The sequence below is a fragment of the Epinephelus fuscoguttatus genome, linkage group LG1 (genome assembly GCF_011397635.1).
Source record: "Epinephelus fuscoguttatus linkage group LG1, E.fuscoguttatus.final_Chr_v1".
NCBI classification, from domain to species: domain Eukaryota; kingdom Metazoa; phylum Chordata; class Actinopteri; order Perciformes; family Serranidae; genus Epinephelus; species Epinephelus fuscoguttatus.
In genome coordinates, this window is record NC_064752.1 from 40,917,651 (window position 1) to 40,938,716 (window position 21,066).

The 21,066-nt window shown below is 46.4% G+C and overlaps 1 pseudogene; it reads left to right on the forward strand.

The window, feature by feature from the left end:
* The window catches only part of LOC125886870 (acyl-coenzyme A thioesterase 8-like), a 44,141-nt pseudogene that overhangs the window by 5,184 nt on the left and 17,891 nt on the right, over positions 1-21,066 (forward strand).

Below are 21,066 nucleotides of genomic sequence, written 5' to 3' on the forward strand. Positions count from 1 at the left end.
CTTGCGAGATTTGGTGATACAGCTCAGAGCTGAAAAGGAACAGCTGGTGCAGGAGCTTGCTGCAGCTCGAGCCCCTACTTCTAACCCCTCTTTCAACTCTGCTCCTGACCCTCTTAGGTCTTTTGCCACTAATGGTGTAGCCGCTGAACGGCTGCTATATGTTCCCAGGGAGAGAAAATGTCCCATGTTTCGGGGAGATGTGGGTATGGGTATAGTGGAGTGGGTTGAAGAGGTTCGTGCTAGCATGAGGGCCCGACACTTGGCACCAATAGATCAGGCATATTTCATCTATGATCACTTGGAGGGGTCTGCCAAAGATGAGATAAAATATAGGTCTAGGCAAGATTGTGAGGACCCTGAGAAGGTTTTATCTATTCTTCAGGAAGTGTATGGGTGTTCACTGTCCTATGTTGCTTTACAGAAGGATTTCTTTTCCAGAAAGCAGCTGGAGGGTGAGTCACTACAAGAATACTCCCATGCTTTATTTGAGTTAATGGAGAAAATAATGAGAAATGCTCCTCAGGCTATGCCAAACTCTTCTATTCTATTGAGAGATCAGTTTGTTGAACATGTTAACAATTCAGACCTTCGCAGGGCTCTCAAGCAGGTTGTTCGTGACAAGCCAGGGGCCACACTCCTTGATGTACGGAGTGAGGCCATTAGGTGGGAGCGGGAAGGTAGACCATCGGAAGGTAGGCCACGCAGCTTCTCAGTCCCCTCCATTTGTGCAGCTCATACATCTAGGATGCCAGATACAGTCAACAGTGTACCACCTCCCTCTGAGCTGGCTGAGTTAAAAGATATGTTAAAAAAGCAACAGGAACAACTTAATCAGCTTTCTGAGCACCTTTCACAGTTGCAGAACCCTCAGCGATGGCCCCAGTCCCATAACAATGGCCCTGTAATCTGTAGACGCTGTCAGCAGCCAGGCCATTTTGCCCGAAATTGTGACAATGAAAGGCTTACTCATCAGTCTCGGCACCCCCAGTCCCTTTCTATGCAAAGAGCAGCCCCTCAAAATCAGCCGTCGGAAAACTAATGCCTTCTGTTTTGCAGAGCCACAATTCGGAAGGGGGCATTGCAGGCTCAGATCCTCGGGGTCCCACAGATGAACAGTCTCTCTCCCAAATTATGAGTCCCTGTCCACATGTTTCAGTGTCAATTGGGGGGGTAGAGGTAAAATGCCTACTTGATACAGGGTCTATGGTCTCTACCATGAGGGAGACCTTTTTCAATCAGCATTTTAGCAAGGCTCCTCATGCATGCCATTGGTTACAACTTAAAGCAGCTAATGGACTCAGCATCCCATATGTGGGGTATGTAGAGCTTGATGTTGCTGTGCTGGGTACAGTCATCTCTAAAAGGGGGATTTTGATTGTAAAGGACCCCCCGGGGTCCTCTGACACTGATATTCCAGGGGTGTTGGGCATGAATGTAATCCGTGAATGTTATGCAGACTTGTTTGGTCAACATGCTTCCACCCTTTTCAGTCTCCCACTTGTGAAAGAGGCTCCAGAAGTATGGAAACAAGCTCTACAGAAGTGCCATGAGGCCCGGGTCAGAACACCAGCGCGGGCCAGTGGCATTGCTAGGGTGAGGGGGCGACAGCCAGTCTACATTCCTGGGGGGACAGTTAAGTTGGTGGCAGCAACCTGTACCCAAAAATGTTTTTCCTCTTCTCATGCTGCTCTGTTTGAGCCCTTTGCTAACCATGATGCCCTCCCCCCAGGTTTGCTCGTGTCTCCTGCCATGGTTACAGTGCACAGAGGTACGGCGTACATCCCAGTGGTGAATGTTGGGACTACTGATACTAAGCTTCCCCCTCGTTGTCCCCTAGGGCTGTTGAACCAGGCCCAGATAGTGAGCTTACCTGCAGGCATCAGTGAGGTCGCCAAGGAGCTAGAGGGATTGAGTACTGTGGCCACCATTGGTTCTCAGGCCGGCCAGGTGAGCAAAATTTCAGACCTAATTGATTCCCTTGATCTAGGCAACCTGTCAGAGGAGGAGCAAGCCAAGGCCCGGTCCCTACTAAAAAAACATCAATCAGTTTTTTCAGCTTTTGAAGGTGATTTGGGGTGTACTAATCTTATCGAACATGAAATTCCATTGCTTGATGAGGTGCCTGTGCGACAGAGGTTTAGGAGAATTCCCCCCTCAGATTATGATTCTGTGAAAGCCCATATTAACCAGCTCTTAGAGGCCCAGGTGATTCGAGAAAGTTGCAGCCCCTATGCATCCCCCATTGTTCTAGTTAAGAAAAAAGATGGCAGCCTGCGCATGTGTGTGGATTACCGTCAGCTGAACAGCAAGACCCGCAGAGATGCCTTTCCTCTACCTCGGATAGAGGAGTCCTTGGATGCTCTGTCTGGTGCAAGGTGGTTCACAACAATGGACCTGGCAAGCGGCTACAATCAGGTACCAGTGGCTGAGAAGGACAAGGTAAAGACGGCTTTCTGTACCCCTTTTGGTCTTTTTGAATTTAACCGCATGCCCTTTGGCCTTTGCAATGCACCAGGTACATTTCAGAGACTAATGGAATGGATCTTTGGTGCCCAACATTTTCAGACCCTGTTACTGTACCTGGATGACGTGATTGTCTTCTCCTCCACAGCAGATGAGCACCTGGAGCGTCTCGATTCAGTGCTATCCCGCCTGAAACAAGAGAAGTTGAAGGTGAAGTTGGAGAAATGTTGCTTCTTTCAAACCCAGGTAAATTATCTGGGCCATGTGATCTCCAAAGAGGGCGTGTCTACAGACCCAGGGAAGATCTCAGCAGTAGCAGATTGGTCAAGGCCCACCAGTGTGACAGAGTTGAGGTCATTCTTGGGCTTTGCTAGTTACTACAGACGATTTGTGGAAGGATTTGCCAAAATTGCAGCCCCCCTTAATTACCTGGTTGCTGAGCTAACAGACCCTCGCACAAAAAGAGCATCTCGGAAATTAATTGGAGAGTCTTGGACTGATGAGTGTGAGGAGAGTTTTACAAACCTCAAGTCCAGGTTAGTTAGTGCCCCTGTGTTGGCCTATGCTAACTTCTCTCTACCCTTCATTTTAGAAGTGGATGCCAGTCTCAGTGGTTTGGGAGCAGTGCTTTCCCAGGAGCAGGATGGCAAAGTGAGACCAGTAGCTTACGCCAGCAGAGCCCTGACCCGGTCAGAGAGAAATATGCCCAATTATAGCTCCATGAAACTTGAATTTTTGGCACTAAAGTGGGCCATGACTGAAAAATTTCGTGAGTATTTGCTGGGCCAAAAATGTGTAGTGTGGACAGATAACAATCCCCTCAGTCACCTTAATACTGCAAAATTGGGCGCAACAGAACAGCGATGGGCTGCCCAGCTTGCTGCCTTTGACTTCTCAATTCGGTACCGGTCAGGTCGTTCCAATGTTAACGCTGACTCCCTTTCCCGGCAGCACCAAACCCACCACGCGCCTCTAGATCTGGAGGCAGCCCTCTCTGGAACCGCCCTCCCAGAGTCCCTGACGTGCCAGAGGACAAAAGATCAACTACAGGTGACCCAAATGTCCATGTCTGTCCTCCCCTCTTATTCTCCTGACCATCTTGTTGCTCTCCAACATGCAGACCCGGTGTTGGGCCACTTCCTCCAGTTTTGGCGCCGTGATCGGGTCCCCAACAAGACGGAACGCCAGACCCTTGCAAAACCAGTGCGGGAACTAGTGCGTCAGTGGGATCGAGTGGTGGAAAAGGACGGCCTGTTGTACCGCTGTGTTCTACGGCCAGATGGTGGAGAAGAGGTTTATCAGCTATTCTTACCTGTCACCTTGAGGGAAGAGGTCCTCCAACAATTACATCAGGGCCATGGGCACCAGGGGGTGGAACGAACAATTGATTTGGTGAGGCAAAGGTGTTATTGGCCAGGGTTATATCAAGATGTTAAGAACTGGTGTCAGCGGTGTGATCGCTGCACCCTGGCCAAACCTGTACATCCCAATGTGAAAGCGCCTATGGGCCATCTATTGGCTTCTCGACCCAACCAGATTCTGGCCATTGATTTTTCCTTGCTAGAACGTGCTCGAGATGGAAGAGAACATGTCCTTATAATGACGGATGTCTTTTCAAAATTCACACAGGCTGTGCCGACGAGGGATCAAAGAGCCTCCACAGTGGCAGGGGTGCTGGTCCGCGAATGGTTCTACAGGTTTGGGGTGCCATCAAGGATTCATTCCGACCAAGGCCGGAACTTCGAGAGCCAGTTGATCCAGCAGCTTTGTAGCTTTTATGGGGTACAGAAGACTCACACCACCCCGTACCACCCCCAGGGGAATGGTCAGTGCGAGCGATTCAACAGGACACTACATGGTCTGTTGCAAACCCTACCGCCTGCAAAAAAACTGGACTGGCCTCATTACCTTCCACATGTAACCTTCTCCTATAACACCACCACTCATCAGACCACCGGTGAGTCCCCATATCTCCTAATGTTTGGCCAAGAACCCCAACTTCCTGTTGATTTCCTCCTTGGCAGGATTCAGGAACCATCTGCGGGTACAGTTAGTGACTGGCTGCGGGAACATCAACAGCGACTCCAGACTGCATTTGATGGTGCCAAGGACCGGATCCAAGCAGCAGCTCGCCTCAGGAAGGAACGGCATGACCAACATGTTTCTGGAGACTGCCTAAGACAGGGTGATGTTGTCTATTTGCGTGCTAATAATGTGCAAGGCAGGGCGAAGATTCAAGATGTTTGGGGTCCCACGAAATACCAAGTGGTGAAAGCCCCCTCTAATGGGGGAGCGGTGTACTCCATTACACCTCTGAATAATCCCAGAAAGGTAAAGCATGTCCATCGGACTTTGCTGCGACCAGCTCCCCTAACCTCTCCTCTTCCCTGTAGGCCAGACAATGTGAAGACAGTGAGACCCATTACCACCAGTGACGAACAGGAGGAACACGGTGGTGAGTGGTGGATTATTCCCCGGCCAGCAGGGGAAGGAATGGCTTCTGTTACTCCTGACCCATCTGTTTCTCCCCTCCAGCAAGGCAGATCAGAAGAGCCCACTGTTGATGGGGCCTCTCCCTTAACCGCCGATGCTACTGACCCTATGGAAGGCACCAGCAGCACTGGGTCAAATGAAGCCCCCCTTCGTCGAAGCCAGCGTGGGACAGCAGGGAGACACACCAACCCTTACAACCTTCCCATGACGATGGCAAGAAGGGGGACAGGGGCTGCAACCTCTCAGGTCTCAGGGTCAGGTAATATAACTGCTATTTCTAGGCTTGGGAATTAATTGTCCCAGCCTCCCATTTACTTGTCGTCGGGACGCCGATAGAAAGTGGGGGGTAGATTGTAGTGATTGGCGCTTCCTCTGTTGGTCCCGCCCCGTAATCATAGGCAGGAAGTAAACAGACATCAGCTGTTTTCAATCTAGCCGTCCCTTAAAAGGAGGCGTAGTTAGCCAGGTGAGCGCTGCCTCGCTGTTTCCTGACCTCGTTACTACAGTCGCAGGGTGAACATTGGACTAAGGTATGTTTTTTTACCTGGCTTCTGTGTAGATGTATCTGTGCATGCTGACTGAATAGGATGTCGCTGGCCTCCCTGCAGGTGCTGTTTGCGGGCATTCTCGAGCTGGCCGGTGTTTGCGTTAGCCCCCCCCCCCCCCCCCCCAACACACACATACAGCGCACACACAGGCTGGCAGGTGTGGCGTGCTTATGTGCTTTGATTGCGTGTAACTTGGAACTTAAAGGTACGCCCTTCTTATACAGAAACTATCATTCATGTACAAATTATGCGTACTGATGTGCGATTCTCATAATAGGAACAAAGTAACATGGCGATGGCTTCCGGATGATTTAGCCCCTTGGTATTGGTCTGAGGAGGAGCTCTGTTGCCACTGCTGTTTTTGTCCCTTAATGTTTTGTTGTATAATTTGTTTAGGATTATCAGTGTTTATTTTTGGTCATTTGTGGATTTATTTTGGGTTTGAGTAACTTTTCTTTTTTGATCTTACTTTGTTAGTTAATTTTGTGTTACTGTAGCAGTGGCGTGAGTCATATCCACTGGCAGGTGCTCAGTGTTTTATCTTATCCTTCCGCTAAACCAACTGTCTGAACGTCCTGTATCCTTGGATTTCTTGCTAGTAGCAGGCTGGTCGGGTTGCTAGGCCCTATGGGCGGTGGGTGATTGGGTGGAGGGTTCACCTTTTCTTGGTTTGTCTTGCATGCCCTCCCTTGTGTCTCTAAGCTGTGTGCTATCTCTCTAACAGTGAGCGTGAATGTAATTTTTTTACTGCATGCTATCCTATCGTGCTTGGCTAATTGTGTGCATTTTTTGTCTTGCAGTGCTACGTGTGTTAACAGCCGCATGACACAGGTGGTGGTGGTGGAACCCCTTTACCCTCTCCCCTCACTTCCCCAACCTGTGGGTCCCCTGGCACCCTTCACCCTATGCTGGTAATGAAATCCCTGGAATCAATTTTAGGATTTTAAAAGTTTATTTTTGTAATAAAGAAATAATATTTTTCTAATTAGTCTCTTCATTTTTAAATAGGGTACAAAGACTAAATCAATTGCTTTTGCAATCTTAAATAAATTATGCTCATTGGCCTTGAAATGCACGTCTCTGCTCTTCCTTTCTTATCCAAGAACTTGTGTGTGTGAATATATTGAGTGTATATTCCCTGGGTGAAACTCCCAGAGTGGCGTTGTCGGGTCCATGTAGTCTGGGGTTGGGTAGGAACAAATCTACCCCCCTCCCTGGTCACATATAGTTATAGTCAGGGTCACTCTGAACAATTTATTTAGTGTCCAATTTATTTATGACCAAAACGGAACATTAGAATGCTTTCAGAGTACAAATTAAACACATAACATATAAAGTTATTACCATATAAAGCAAAGCATGAACAGCTGATGTGGATAAAAAAAACTCAGGACTAAGGCAGCATCATGTGTAAACGTGTGACCTGTATACTGCAGGAAATTGCTTTAAAAGGAAAAAAAAAACAATTCTAAGAAGACAACAATCAACACAGCCAATCAAAATATAACACCATAACATCAGGTCACGAGAGACACAGCACAAAGAAGACAATATGCTTAAACCCGTCAGTCTGAAATATACTTTCTTCCTTGAAACATCTGTTTCCTCATACTCGTGACTTTTTAAATCTCTTGCCAGCAGTTTTCTGAGGTGAATGTGGTAAATAGAGGATGTGCTCATGCATTGGGAATTTTGAGTCAACAAGCACTTTGAAATAAGCCTAAAATAAGAAGTGTTGCCATCCATCCCATGTGACCTGAACACAGCATGAGTCCTTCAGGTGTTGCACATTTCTGTTGAACAGAGGCTTTTTACGTATTGTTGATACAATGAAACAAGTGAGCTACAACTCTGTAGGTTCAGTTCATTTACTGAGTAAATAGAAATGAACGTGGCACTGAACTATTTAGACCTAATGCAGTGATACTGTATTATCCTACACATCATTTGATGAACATGTTGAAAATTTGATGTCACAAAAATTGTCCTCATGTTTTAAAATGCTATCTGCAGGCTGATTAAAGATTTCAATGGGTGACGTTCCCTTAAAGTTTCTTTGAAACAGAACAGTAAAATGACTTAAATTTTATGTGGCCATAGTGAGTGTCATTCAGAACAGGACTAAATTTTCAAACTAAATTTTCAGCAAACCTATTTGGGAAATATTCATATATAAGACAGTGCTGCAGTGCATTTTGATGTTGAATATTTCTCTTTAATATTCTGCAAAATTGTACAGTAGAATAATTTCAGATTTTATATAGTTATAGTCAGGGTCACTCTGACCAATTTATTTAGTGTCCAATTCATTTATGACCTCCAAAACTGAACATCAGAATGCTTTCATACAACAAATTAAACACACAGCATATCATAGAAAGCAAAACATGAAGCAGCATCATGAAATGTAGGGCGTGTAAAAAGCTGGAAATAACATTAAAGAACAAGTCTAAGAAGACAATCAACACAGCCAATCAATGACACCATAACATCAGGTCACGAGAGACACAACACAAAGAAGACAATCAGCTTAAAGCTGTCAGTCTGAAAGATAGTCTTCCTTGAAGCATCTTTGTTTCTTCATACTTGTGACTTTTTAAATCTCTTGCCAGCTTCTTTCTGAGATGAATGTGGTAAATGGAGGATGTGCTCATGCATTATTTATGACCTCCAAAACTGTACATTAGAATACTTCCAAATTTGACATTAAAAGTCAAGGACATTTTGAGCAGAATTCTACTGGATTCCTGCAATTCAACAATGAAACAGTACAAGAAAACGCCACAGGTGGCCTTGCAGTCAGAGCACCTGTGGGCGTGTACCGTATGTGTGCAGGGTCTTAAAATGTCCCAGAATAATTTAAATTAGCTGCAACTCAACCAGGTACATTTTAATACAGCTGACATTTTAACACATCAGTGTTACAATGAAAAGGGCAGGTCTGAATAAATACCTCTTCATCTTTTTTATTTGTGAAATAGTTATGTAGTTTTAATGAAGCAAAGACAAGACCTCTCTGGCACAGTGTCATTATTCACTTCACAGTGGCAGGATCTGTGGTTGCTGTATTTGAATCCAATAAATTTGGGTAAAGTCATACTCACAGCACAGCATTGATCACCCTTACTGTCAAAGCATCACCTTGTTGGACTGCTTTACATGCAATTAAATTGCTTTGCTATTTTTCCCCAGAGGGACGCACCACTGGGTGCCCCGCACCCAGCGTTTGTTTGGGGGTCAATAGTTGGCCAGGCCCTCGTTGCTGCTGCCAAATCAGTCGGAGATCATGTCTATGCTCATTCTCTCCACTGCTACTTTGTACGAACAGGTAAGATTTAGCATCATTTTAAAAGTGCTGGCCAACAATGGTGCAAACCAAATGTTGAAAAGCAGGCTCATAGTTGATGCAAATGATCTTTGATAGAATGAATGAACCTACAGAAGACTATAACAGCTGTTACAGGCTTAAAGTTTGTTTATTCATGGGATAAACCCCTTGAGTTGTCACAACTCGTTTTCGAGGGGGTCCCACACACATCATTTAAACAATACAACAGAATAAGAGACAATGCAATACAATACAATACAATACAATACAAACAATGCAATAGAAAATAATATAACAAGACAGGACAAACAAACAGAAGTCATTCAAACAAGTTGCAACCACAGATGTTCAATAAGGTATGACAGATTCAATGAAAGCATGAACAAGTTGTTTCCAAATAGAAAGACAGGGCTTGTTTAAAACAGCTTAGGGGTGAAGAAGATCTAATACCCACAGGGAAGTGATTCGAATCATTTGGAGCTTTAAACATAAATGCTTTTCTACCAATTGATTTACTAGTACGTGGAACAGAAAAATAAGGTTGAGTGGAGTGTCTGGTTTGATAATTGGAGGTAAGTTGGACAAAATATTGTTTAAGATAAGGGGGGTAGTTAAAGTAAATATGTTTAAATATAATTGCAGCCAGTGAATCTGTCGTCTTATATGTAAAGATGGAAATTGAAGAGTGTGGTACATTGAACAATGATGAGTATGATAGGGACATTCAAGTATAAATCTACAGATTCTATTATACACATTTAAAAGGGGAGCTAGCACACATTTAGATGCAGAAATATACACAACATCACAGTAATCTAATATTGGAAGAATAAGTCGATTAACAAGTTTCTTTCGGACACTACGAGTAAAGCAGTTTCTGGACCTATGTAGTACATTAATTCGACAATTAACCTTACGTACAGTATGATCAATGTGCGTTTTAAATGATAAGGTGGGATCTAGCCATACACCAAGATATTTGATTTTATCAACCTTCTGCAGAGGAGTACCGTCTTTTCAAGATATAACACAAGGGCCTGCAGTGGATTTCAATTTGGAATTTGTGCTAAAGATCATGGTGAAAGATTTGTTCTTGTTAAGAAGTAGTTTGTTGTGCAAGAGCCAATCTTCAAGAATATTGAAGTCAGATTGAAGGGTGGCTTGAACTTCAGATAAGTCAGATTTCGATGTGTAAATGTCATCTGTATACAGTTGCGCACAGGAGTTAATGAGGATGGATGGTAAATCATTAACGTATAAAGAAAAAAAGAAGGGGTCCCAAGGTTGATCCTTGGGGCACACCCCTTTCCTGAACCAACAAGTCAGAGCATTTACCATCTAAGACAACACATTGTTTCCTGTTATGGAGATAGGAGTTAAACCACAAAATTGCATTACTAGAGAGACCTATGTTATGAAGCTTATCTAATAACAAGTAACCGGTAAACAAAATTAAATGCTTTGGTTAAATCAATGAATATTGCACCAGTAACTTCACCTATACCTGCAGCAGTAAAAATATCATTCGTTATTTTCAACAAGGCAGTAGTTGTTGAGCAATTGGATCTAAAGCCAGACTGAGAAGGTGATAGAATATTATTAGTCTTGAGGTATTGTGACAGTTGATAATAGACCAGTTTTTCAAAAAATTTAGCAATTGAACAAGTAATAGATATAGGTCTATAATTATTATAGTCAAGAACATCTCCTGCTTTATGGAGTGGAGTGATTCATGCAGATTTCCAAATGATAGGTAATTCACTTGTTAAAAGTGAGAGATTAAATAAATCTGCAGGAGGATACATAAGAACATTGGCAGCTAGTTTAATATATCTATTTTCTAGACCGTGAAGTCCAGCACTACTGTTTCCATTGGATTCCATAATGGCACTCAGTACTTCAGTTGGCATGATTTTTCTGAATGAGAAAGAAGAGCTGCAAGAAGGTGGAGTGTTACCACACAAGTCACTGGTATATAAAACACGAAGGAGAGTAAAACAGACAGAAGAAAAATGCTGATTTAGTGCTTGAGCAACAGAAAGAGTCGTGTAAAATTGTATCATCAACTCTTATTTGAGTAATAGTATGCTTTTCTTTGGTGTTTGAAATAGATTTAATTTTCTGCCAAAATTGTTTTGGATTTTTGAAATCAGAGTTCAAACAATCATTATAATAATTAGACTTGGCATTACGGGTTTTGACTTTACTCTGGTTTCTAAGTTGCTTATACACTTCCCAGTCAGCATTGTTTCTCGTCCTACGGTAAGTTGACCATGCTTTATCCCTCTGCCTAAAGAGACTAATAAGTTCAGGGGTGATCCTGGGTAGATGTTCACCCCTGACCTTAACCATTTGCCATGGAGCATGTCTGTCAAGCACTTCATTATACTCTGTGTTAAAAAAGTCCCAGGCATCATGTACATTAGGTATGAATTGAAATAGGTCCGTTTATGTTGATCAGATCATTACGAAATAAATCAGAATCCATTTTCTTGGTGGTGATTTGGGGAGTTTAATTTTCCATACACAATAAATGATTGAATGATCACTGTTACAGTTACAGTGACCCATGTGCTTCACCTTACAGTTAGTTTATCAGTGTTTGTGAACATCAAGGCCTCTATCACAGATTCTAACTCATCTTCTGACTGCAGTCCTGTCACAATCAATGGAATGACCTGGTAAATTAGCCACAGTCAGTCCCTGACAGGTATTGTGTCCTCACAGCTGTCTGTTGGGTGTTTTTTAGGGGATCCAAAGGTTCCAGTGCTGTACCAGGTAGACCGCACAAGAGATGGTCGCAGTTTTACAGTACGCTCTGTGAAAGCCATCCAGCACGGGCACCCGATATTTATCTGCCAAGCGTCCTTCCAACTGCTGCAGCCAAGTCCCCTGCAGCACCAGTTCACCATGCCACAGGTCCCGCAGCCTGAAGACCTCCTCACTGTAGAGGAGCTTATTCATCTTTATCTCAGGTAAAGCTGCCAAGACTAGTTGATAATGAATTAGTCTGTCGACATGACATTAATTGAACTATTTTCTATTATCGAATAATCTTTGTCGTCATTTTTCAAGTGAAAATTCCAAATGTTTTCTGGTTAAAGCTTCTCAAATGTGATGAGTTGCTGCTTTTCTTTATCATGGTTTTATAAACTGAATATTTGAAGTTTAGCCCTGTTGGTCTGTATTTCTTTCTGATGTTTGACAGTAAACCAGACCTGGCGGATAAATCAAGACAAGGCCTTAACAAACTGCTGGCTAATGAGGTCCCCATTGAGATAAAGCCAGTCAACCCACCACATTTTTACAGACATGCTGCAAGTGAGCCGAAGAAGCTGTTCTGGGTGCGAGCACAATTATATATTGGTAAAATGCATTTAATGCACATTTGCATTGCATTACATTACAAATATTAAATCGTCTCCATACTGCACTGTGTAATGGGAACGTATTCTCAGAAATGAATAGCATGGTTCCTAAACATTGTGTTATATTTGCCCAATTCTTGAGTTTAAATGAAACAGTAAGCTGAGAGTCATCTGTGATACTGAATGACTGCAGCAGCCAAAGTAGGGATACAACACAATTACATATAATCAAGATAAAGAAATAGGGCAGATTGTGAGGGTAGTAGCAAATAATTTCAGTGCTATGCAAATAATAAAATAATCCCAAATATATGCAATATGAAAATAAATATACCATGTAAAATACAATCCAAACAGCGTTTGTTGATGCATTTTATTTGTGTGTTTATGCAGGTGAAGGCAACATGAAGCTGCATTGCTGCGTTGCTGCTTATGTATCAGACTTTGCATTCCTGGGCACGGCGCTGCTGCCTTATCCCAACTACAGGGCGCACTTCTCAGCCTCCCTGGACCATGCCATGTGGTTCCACAACACTTTACGCAGTGATGAGTGGATGCTGTATGAGTGTGAGAGCCCATGGGCAGGTCAGGTTGTTGTTCATTTCTGTCTGCTGTACTTCATTTTGTTCTGTCTGTCTCAGCACCTCAATTTGACCTTTTCCACTGCAGGAACTTTAAGACCCATAACCAGGTGCTTTGCATAACCTGAACCTCTAAGATCCCTTCAGATTTAGTTTCTGCTTTGTTTTTCCAGTGTGTTACAAACAAACCTGACTGTTTCTAATTAATGTCATTGAAATGTGACACTGGAACGAGTTTATTTCCTGTTTGGTTGGTGAGTGTGCCTTGGCAAGAAGTGCAGTTTAGCAACTGGAGAAAGTGTTGAACATAAATATTTTCTTTGCCATTTACAGGTAATGACTTCTCTCCCCGCAGTGGGGGGACTACAGTTAGAATATAAGCAGAACCTGTGACACCCTTAGTTATGGGTCATTCAGAGCTGAGTATGTGGGTTGCGCCCATGAAAAATTTGTTGACTCTTGTTCGGTGTTGTTTGGTGGATTGGATGATTGAGGTGTGAAGAAACAAGACATATTGGCTTTTTAACAATGTATTCATTTAACAAACAGGAGCCTCAGTAGCTTGTGGAAGAACCATACACAGCCACAACAGCCGGGTACCACCTCATGCTGGTCACCAGCCTGGTCACACACTGCTGTGGGATGGCATCCCAACGTAGTTGTGTTGGTCACTGGCACAAGCAGCACGCCCAAGCTGATCCCACAAGTGTTCAATGAAGTTGAGGTCAGGACTGCTGGCAGGCCATTCCATCCTCTCCACTCCCAAATTCTGGAGGTAGTCTCTGATAAACCCCGCTCTGTGGGGACAAGCATTGTCATCTTGGAGGATAGAGTTTGGTCCCAGACTGTGGAGATATGGGACTGCCACTCCTTGCAGAATTTCATCTCAATATCTCTCTGCATTGAGATTGCCTCCAATGATGACAAGCCTCATTTTTCCAGTGAGGGAGATGCCGCCCCACACCATCACACTGCCTCCACTAAAAGATGTTTGTCTATTGGTGCAGCATTCAGCAAAGTGTTCTCTGCGTTTTCTCCACACTTTGACCCTACAATAGAACTGTCATAGGCAGAATCTGGACTCATCGTTGAACATAATGTTCCTCCAAATGTTCAGGTTCCGGTGCACGTGTTGCCGACACCAGCTTAAACCTCAAACGGGCCTGACAGCGAAGGGCAGTCATGGCAGGCCTCCTGGCAGCCCTATGAGATTTCTGCGTGCAGTCTGTTCTGGATTGTCTGGGCATAGAGCCGTCGGCCATATCGTCCTGCAAACCTTGACTGCAAATCTGTAAAAGACTGCTTACTGTTCCTAAGTGCTGACAGGATGAGGAAATGGTCTTCTTGGAGTACCGTCTTCTTGGGACGCCCACTCCACGGCCTGTCTCTGAAATCCCCCGTTATATGGAACTTGACCTTCAAATGCCGCAACTTGGTTTTGCCAAACACCAGCTTGAAGTTGCCCTATCACACGGGCCCTATCCAGATCAGTCAAACGTGGCATGCCAATTCTTGGAGCAGATACCAACTGACCACTCTAGCAGGGCCCATGCTCACAGGTGCTGCCAATCAGTGCTGCTCCACCAGCGTCCACCTCCACCACGAATTGCAAGGCAACGAACAGTTGGTCCTGGAGGAGGTGTTCCAGAACCTGACGGACATGCTGGACATGGGAAGACTCGTCGGTGGAGAAGATCAGGATGTCATCCAGGTAAACAAACACAAAAACATTGAGCATATCTCTGAGAACATCGTTAACCAGGGCCTGAAAAACTGCAGGAGCATTGGTGAGACCAAACGGCATGACTAGGTACTCATAATGACCGCTAGGGGTGTTAAATGTGGTTTTCCATTCATCCCCCTCTCTTATTCTTACTAGGTGGTAGGCATTACGAAGGTCAAGCTTAGTAAAAATCTTAGCACCATGTAACAGTTCAAAAGCCGATGACATGAGAGGGAGGGGGTACCTTTTGCGGATGGTGATGTTGTTGAGATCTCGATAATCAATGCATGGACGTAGAGACTTTTCCTTCTTGTCCATAAAAAAGAAACTGGCGCCAGCAGGTGAAGAAGAGGGGCGAATGAGACTAGCAACCAGGGACTCCTCGATGTACTTGGACATGGCGGTGGTTTCGGGTCCTGAGAGAGAATAGCCTCCCCTTGGGAGGGGAAGTCCCGGGGCGAAGGTCGATGGCGCAGTCATAGGGTCTATGAGGGGGGAGAGCAGTAGCCCGAGACTTATTGAAAACTTGTTTCAGGTCATGATAACAAGAGGGTACCTTATGGAGCGCAGGGAAATCCTTTTCCAGGTCCACAGGTTCACCAGGAGGCACCAGCGAGGAGACTTCGGGCGGCGATGACTGAAGTAGGGAAACCACCCCACAGGCCCGGGAGCAACCAGGACCCCAGGCTAGGATCCGTCCTGTTTCCCAGTCCACGGGTGGCCCAGGATGAGGGGATGCATAGGGGAGTAATACACATAAAAGGTTAAAAGTTCTGTATGCTGATCAGGGAACCTGAGAGTGAATGATTGAGTCCGGTGGGTAACTCGGCAGATGACCCTTCCATCGAGAGCGCAGGCCTCCATGGGACGTTGGAGCTGGAACAGGCGGAGATCCAACTTCTTGGCTAGGGAGGGGTCAATAAGGTTAGCATCAGACCCTGAGTCGACTAACACGGGTTGCTGGAGAGAAACAGAGGGGGAGGACAAGGTGACTAGAGGTTGCAAACAAGAAGGATTAGAAACAGTCACAGTGCGGCTCACCAGTGCCCTCTCTCTCACTGGTGAGCCTGGGCTTTTAACGGACACGAAGCAATTCGGTGACCCTGTTCACCGCAGTAGAGACAGAGTCCCCCCCTCATCTGGCGTTGGCGCTCCTCAGCGGTCAACCTGGTGCAGCCGACCTGCATGGGCTCCTCTGGGGCCACAGGGGGTGCCGATGAGACAGACAAGGGGCGAGAAACAGGAGGAACAGCCACGCCGGAGAGCGCCCCTGGTGGAGTGGAGGAGGACGTTGGAAACGGGTTCTGGATCTCTCGTTCTCTCGATCAGAAAGGCGCTTATCAATCTTAATAGTCAGTTCAATGAGGGAATCCAGGTCCGGAGGGAGATCCAGTGGAGCCAGCTGGTCCTGGAGAGGCTCAAATAGACCCTCGAGGAAGGCGTCGAACAGTGTGGGGGGGTTCCAGGAGCTCTCGGCCACCAGGGTGCGGAACTCAATGGCATAATCCATAACTCTACCTCTCCCCTGCCTCAGTTGTACCAATGCCCGGGCTGCCTCACGTCCGGGGGTTGTGTGCTGGAAGATCTGGGTCAAGGCCCTGGAAAATTGGAGAGGACTGAGGAGGTTCACCTTGCCGTCTGGACAACTGTTCCACCAGCTGAGTGAACTGGGAGCCAAATGACGTCATCATTTCCTCCTGCCGGGTCTGCAATTCCAATAGCTTGTGACAAACAAGGTTGATTCTCTCGTCCTGATGGTTAATGTGCTGAGCAGAGGCAACGAGGGCAGCACAAACGGCTTCTGGGTCGGCTGGGCCATTTTTTTGGCCAGTTTGTAGTGTCAGAACTGAGCACAGGAGGTTGGACCCAAAAGCACGACCAGATAGACACATTCAAAGTACGCACACACAGTTTATTTAACACTTCAATAATACTGAATAGGGGTTCCTGGGGAGCTGGCAGGCCCGAAGGAAACAGGCTGGGGATCCAGCGGGAGGGTCAGACGAGAGACGTTGGTCAGGCAGGCAGAGTCAGAACCAGGAATCCAGAGAGTAATGCAGAGGTACAGACTAGAGACAGGCAGAGGACGGTTAACAAGGCAGGCAGGGTCAAAACACAGGTTGGGCAGGAATCTTGGCAGAGGTACAGATGAGGAGCAGATGAAACAGGGTTACCGTGAGAGCAGGCAGGATCATACACAGGATGAACAGGGAACTGGTGACGGTACCGACAGGGAACAGGCAGGTCTCAGGAAACGGGTCACAAACAGATCTCTCACAGGAAGGCAGGCAGAAAATGCTGGTAAGTATCTCTCTCTGGAATCGATAACAAACTGGCAACGGAGACAGGGGAACAGAGGGCATATATACTGCAGGGAGGCAGGTTAATGAGACACAGGTGAAACACGTTAGGGAGGAGGGAGGCAATCACACAGGAGGAAGTAAAGACACCAGACATGACACAGGAGGGATAATACCAAAATAAAACAGGAAATGACAAGACAAACACAAAACACTAACGTCTAACTGAAGAAAATAAAATGTTTTTTCTTAAGTCCACTTCACCCAAAATTATTTGATCTCCGCTTCAGAAAAATTCTTTTTTCTTTCTCTCTCTTTCTTTGTTTGCGCCATGACTGACAGGTCGACTAGATGCACCTACACCTCCTTTAATGGTGGTCATTGGCTATTCATGGGCGGGGATTTATGCTAATTGCATGATCATACACAAGTGTTTACGATCAAATCTGAGTTTCCCGTGGCGTTCCTGAATCCGGAGTAGGCTTTTAGTAGTGTAGGCTTTTATGTGCAAATCTACACACAGATTTACTCACTTTTCATGAATGAGACCCAATGTGTTCAGAAAAAGGAATGAAAAAAATCAGACCTCTGTGGAAATTGCAGGCCTGTAAAACTCTGACCCATTGGTGTCGCCAGACAGATTTTACTGGGGCACGTGCCCCAGTATTGATCTGCAGTGCCCCAGGAAAAATTTCACCAGTAAAAAATTCACTTTTGGGTTTTAACTCCACATAGCATACACAGTGCAGACATGGCTACTTAACATGGTAATTCATTCATGTGCTACTCCATTCACTCCTCGTACACAGTGTGCACATGGCTACGAGCCCGAACGACGCGTAGCGCGTCCAAATTCACACCCGTTCTTCTCTGTGGATTTTCTCCGCGACCGTGCGTCATAGAGAAGCCACGCATATCACGTGAAACAGCAGAATTGTAGCTTTCCTACAAGACCAAGCACTTGTCGGTAGTCTAATGTTTTTACAACGAAAAAAAAAGATACACTAAAATTATGTATAACAGAGCTTTCATACAGCTTTGCACACACATTACTCTTGGATGGATTACTCGCGAATGCAGGCTCGCACAGAAATGCCACGCATATCAAATGAAAGCACAGGAGCAGAGCTTTCATGTGATACCACACACATCATTGTGCTGTCATCCCATCACACTGTAAATGTGTACTGTAAATACAGTACTGTAAATAAAAACTGTAAATATTGCATGTTTCTTTCAGATAAAACACATTTTTGACTTGTGAATCAGTCAATGGAATTTCTTGCAATAATGAAAAAATACTGGCAATCATGTTTGCCTGGCACAAACCACATGTTTTCCATCATGGTTCTTATATTGTTTTGTCACCAGAAAAATGGCTTAAAATATCCGGTTTTGTCACCAGAAAAATGGCTAAAAATGTCTGGTTTTGTCGCCCCAAATTCGATTTTGCAAGTGCACAAGTAGGCCAAATGCATCAGTTCATTCAGGTGGTTAATCAAAGATCCAACAACATAATCTGATCTGATTGTATAGTTTAAAGCACTATTTAAGCTTTTTTGTTATAAATAAGTGCTAAAAAATGTTTTGCTCGCACACTTTGCATGCTCGCATGCATTCTCTGTGCCCCAGCACAGTCTTAAGTCTAGTGACACCCCTGCTCTGACCAATCCCTGCCATTTGGTGTGAATGGAAAGAACCAATCAGATGCCTTCATGTCTCGTCCTGCCTGAGCCCCCCTCCGTCCCTCCCTCCCTCCTCCCTGCGTGCACTCATCATGTGTCACCATTGCCGGAAATATTCAGCACACTCCTCAGCAGAAATACCAAGTTAGCAGGAGAATAAGTTTGCTGAACAATGGCAGAGAAAATGCAGCCAAAAGTACCACTTCCAGTGTTACTTGTAATGGCTCGCCCCGCTAAACAGGCTGAGAAAAGAAAGTCGGAGGCAGAAAAGGCTGCGACGAAAAAGGCTTTGGATAAAGCAAGAGGACAAACCAGATGTTAACATCGGTGCAGCTTTTGAACGGGGGAGACAACTGAGGGAGCTGAAGGGCCTGAAGAGTGATGCAGAGGTTGCTGTCTTTCTGTTGGACAGGTATTTATTTGTTTGCTTCGGGGGGATTTGTTATTTTACTCGGCTCTCCTCTGCCCTGCTGAGTCTGACTCCTACTGCAGGATGCGCGTTCAAGCTTGTGGGGGCCGTGGCTTTGGACAGAGCACTGACGGGAGGGGGAGGAGGGGGTGGAGCTTAGAGGAGATGCCACTTTCAAATCTTGCTAGCTCTCCAACATTACCAACTAAAGCTTTAATTTGTTGCATTGTTGTTTTGTTCACTGACCTAAATACCAGGCCTGGCCCTGAAATGCAACCACCTTTCTGTACCTGTCTTTTACTCAGTAATGGATGTGACTTGAAATATAGCTAAGTATGATACTTGTGATAAAAAGTATTTAAGTCGTCGTCGTCGTCGTCGTCGTCGTCGTCGTCGTCCTCCGCTTATCCGGGTCCGGGTCGCGGGGGCAGCAGCCTCAGCAAAGAAGCCCAGACAGTCCTCTCCCCAGCCACTTCCTTCAGCTCTTCCGCGGGAACCCCGAGGCGTTCCCAGGTCAGCCGGGTGATGTAATCCCTCCAGCGTGTTCTGGGGCGGCCCCGAGGTCTCCTCCCGGTTGGACATGCCTGAAACACCTCCCAAGGGAGGCGTCCGGAAGGCATCCTTACCAGATGCCCGAACCACCTCAACTGGCTCCTCTCGATGTGGAGGAGCAGCGGCTCTACTCCGAGTCCCTCCTGGATGTCTGAGCTCCTCACCCTATCCCTAAGGCTGAGCCCAGCCACCCTGCAGAGGAAACTCATTTCGGCCGCTTGCACTCGCGATCTCATTCTTTCGGTCACTACCCAGAGCTCGTGACCATAGGTGAGGGTTGGAACGTAGATCGACCGGTAAATCGAGAGCTTGGCTTTCTGGCTAAGCTCCCTCTTCACCACAACGGACCGGTTAAGCGTCCGCATCACTGCTGACGCCGCCCCAATCCGCCTGTCAATCTCCCGCTCCATCCTGCCCTCACTCGTGAACAAAATCCCGAGATACTTAAACTCTTCCACCTGAGGAAGGACCTCCCCCCTGACCTGGAGTGGGCAATCCACCCTTTTCCGGCTGAGGACCATGGCCTCAGACTTGGAGGTGCTGATTCTCATCCCAGCCGCTTCACACTTGGCTGCGAACCGCCCCAGCGAGAGCTGGAGGTCACTGTTCAATGGAGCTAGGAGGACCACGTCATCCGCAAAAAGCAGGGATGAGATCCTCCCGTCACCGAACCTGACACCCTCCACCACTCGGCTGCGCCTAGAAATTCTGTCCATAAAAGTTATGAACAGAACCGGTGACAAAGGGCAGCCCTGGCGGAGTCCAACCCTCACTGGGAACAGGTCCGACTTACTGCCAGCCGCGCGAACCAGACTCATGCTCCTTTGGTACAGGGACTGGATGGCCCTTAGCAAGGGGCCACCAACCCCATACTCCTGGAGCACCCCCCACAGGATGCCCCTGGGGACACGGTCGTAAGCCTTCTCCAAATCCACAAAACACATGTGCACTGGTTGGGCAAACTCCCATGCCCCCTCCAGCACCCTGGTGAGGGTAAAGAGCTGGTCCACGGTTCCGCGTCTGGGACGAAAACCACATTGCTCCTCCTCAATCCGAGGTTCAACTATCGACCGGACCCTCTTCTCCAGTACCCTGGAGTAAACCTTACCGGGTAGGCTGAGGAGTGTGATCCCCCTGTGGTTGGAACACACCCTCTGGTCCCCTTTCTTGAAAATGGGGACCACCACCCTGGTCTGCCACTCCAGAGGCACTGCCCCGATGCAATGTTGCAGAGGCGTGTCAGCCAGGACAGCCCTACAACATCCAGAGCCTTGAGATATCCAGGACGAATCTCATCCACCCCCGGGGCTCCGCCGCCTCAGAGTTGTTTCACTACCTCAGCAACTTCTGCCCCAGAAATTGGATGACCCGCCCCCGAGACCCCCGTCTCTGTTTCCTCACTGGAATACGTGTTGGTGGGATTGAGGAGCTCCTCAAAGTATTCCTTCCACCGCCCGACAATGTCCCCAGTTGACGTCAGCAGCTCCCCGCCCCCACTGTAAACAGTGTGAGCAAGTTGCCGCCTTCCCCCCCTGAGGCGCCGGACGGTTTGCCAGAACCTCTTTGGAGCCGATCGATAGTCTTCCTCCATGGCCTCACCGAACTCCTCCCACGCC